This window comes from Populus nigra, chromosome 2 (assembly GCF_951802175.1).
Source record: "Populus nigra chromosome 2, ddPopNigr1.1, whole genome shotgun sequence".
In the NCBI taxonomy this organism is placed as follows: Eukaryota; Viridiplantae; Streptophyta; class Magnoliopsida; order Malpighiales; family Salicaceae; genus Populus; species Populus nigra.
In genome coordinates, this window is record NC_084853.1 from 4,144,368 (window position 1) to 4,146,867 (window position 2,500).

Consider the following 2,500-nt stretch of genomic DNA (forward strand, 5'->3'; position numbering starts at 1 on the left):
AATTTTTCGAGGTCGGGAAGTATTTTTTTTTATTTTCCTACCATTAAAAATCGAGGAAATCGGAAAAAATAGGAACCGGCTCGGAATGACCCCAAATTCAGTGGGCAGCCTCATAAAAATATGGCTGATTTTACTGGATTGATTTCATGTGGAAAGCACGACGTTTTGTTGTAGGAATGCGGGAACCCCGGCGGCTCGCCTGCCGCGGCCAGCGACGTCGGGCTGGCCCCTGCAGCGCCTAGCCTCTCCCACGCGGGGGGCAGGCCAGAACGCGGGGGGCCAGGGCCCGAAGGCAGCCCCCCCGCGGGCGAGAGAGCAAGCCAGCAGGGGCTGTCGCCTGCCGCGGCCAGCGACGTCGGGCTGGCCCCTGCAGCGCCTAGCCTCTCCCACGCGGGGGGCAGGCCAGAACGCGGGGGGCCAGGGCCCGAAGGCAGCCCCCCCGCGGGCGAGAGAGCAAGCCAGCAGGGGCTGTCGCCTGCCGCGGCCAGCGACGTCGGGCTGGCCCCTGCCGCGGCCAGCGATGTCGGGCTGTCGCCTGCCGCGGCCAGCGACGTCGGGCTGGCCCCTGCAGCGCCTAGCCTCTCCCACGCAGGGGGCAGGCCAGAACGCGGGGGGCCAGGGCCCGAAGGCAGCCCCCCCGCGGGCGAGAGAGCAAGCCAGCAGGGGCTGTCCGCGCGTCGCGCAGCGCGGCATGGCTGCGGGGGCCGCGCGCGCGCGCCCAAGCGCCCAAGGGCCCCCAAGGGCCCCAGGCCCTCAGGCCCCAGCGCCCCAGCGCCCAGCGCGGGCGGGCGCGCGCGCGCGTGTGGTCTTTGAGGGGCGCCGGCCTGGTGGCTCCCTAAAGAGCAATAAGTGTCATTGCAGCTCTGGCAGGGGGAGACACTACTAGGTCCCAGCTGTCACCCCCCCTCTAAAAAATTCATTTCTTGGTATTTTGAGCTGAAATTTTGCACAGAGGTTGGCAAAAATCCAATCCACCTTCATTAATTTTCCCAGAATTTTTCGAGGTCGGGAAGTATTTGTTTTAATTTTCCTACCATTAGAAATCGAGTAAATCCGCAAAACTAGGAACCGGCCCGGAATGACCCCAAATTCAGTGGGCAGCCTCATAAAAATATGGCTGATTTTACTGGATTGGTTTCATGTGGAAAGCACGACGTTTTCTTGTAGGAATGCGGGAACCCCGGCAGCTCGCCTGCCGCGGCCAGCGACGTCGGGGACGCTGGCCTGCGCTGTCGAGCCCGCGAGGGCTGTCTCCGCGGCAGGCCCCCCCTGAACGGGGCACGACAGGCCACCGCGCTGGCTCGTCCAGCGTCGACAGTCCCTCGTCCAGGTTTCAGATCGCGCCAAGTCGAACCCATGACCTGCTCAAGCCATCGTGCGCTGCCGAATTCGCATCTGCGTGTAGGCTGCCATTCCACGCGGCAGCCCCTGTTTTCGTCAGCGTGCCCCCCTGACGAATTTTCCTGCCTGGCCCAGTCCAGCGTCCAGCCCCTGTTCGTCGAAAAATCTGCGCTGCCGATTTTCCACGCGGCAGCCCCTCTTTTCGTCAGCGTGCCCCCCTGACGAATTTTCCTGCCTGGCCCGGCCGGTCCAGCCCCTGTTCGTCGAAAAATCTGCGCTGCCGATTTTCCACGCGGCAGCCCCTCTTTTCGTCAGCGTGCCCCCCTGACGAATTTTCCTGCCTGGCCCGGCCGGTCCAGCATCCAGCCCCTGTTCGTTGAAAAATCTGCGCTGCCGATTTTCCACGCGGCAGCCCCTGTTTTCCTCAGCGTGCCCCCCTGACGAATGTTCGTCGAAAAATCTGCGCTGCCGATTTTCCACGCGGCAGCCCCTCTTTTCGTCAGCGTGCCCCCCTGACGAATGTTCGTCGAAAAATCTGCGCTGCCGATTTTCCACGCGGCAGCCCCTCTTTTCGTCAGCGTGCCCCCCTGACGAATTTTCCTGCCTGGCCCGGCCGGTCCAGCCCCTGTTCGTCGAAAAATCTGCGCTGCCGATTTTCCACGCGGCAGCCCCTCTTTTCGTCAGCGTGCCCCCCTGACGAATTTTCCTGCCTGGCCCGGCCGGTCCAGCATCCAGCCCCTGTTCGTCGAAAAATCTGCGCTGCCGATTTTCCACGCGGCAGCCCCTGTTTTCCTCAGCGTGCCCCCCTGACGAATGTTCGTCGAAAAATCTGCGCTGCCGATTTTCCACGCGGCAGCCCCTCTTTTCGTCAGCGTGCCCCCCTGACGAATGTTCGTCGAAAAATCTGCGCTGCCGATTTTCCACGCGGCAGCCCCTCTTTTCGTCAGCGTGCCCCCCTGACGAATTTTCCTGCCTGGCCCGGCCGGTCCAGCCCCTGTTCGTCGAAAAATCTGCGCTGCCGATTTTCCACTCCGCAGCCCCTGTTTTCGTCAGCGTGGCCCCCTGACGAATTTTCCTGCCTGGCCCGGCCAGTCCAGCGCCCAGCCCCTGTTCGTCGAAAAATCTGCGCTGCCGATTTTCCCCGACGAACCTGCAGCTG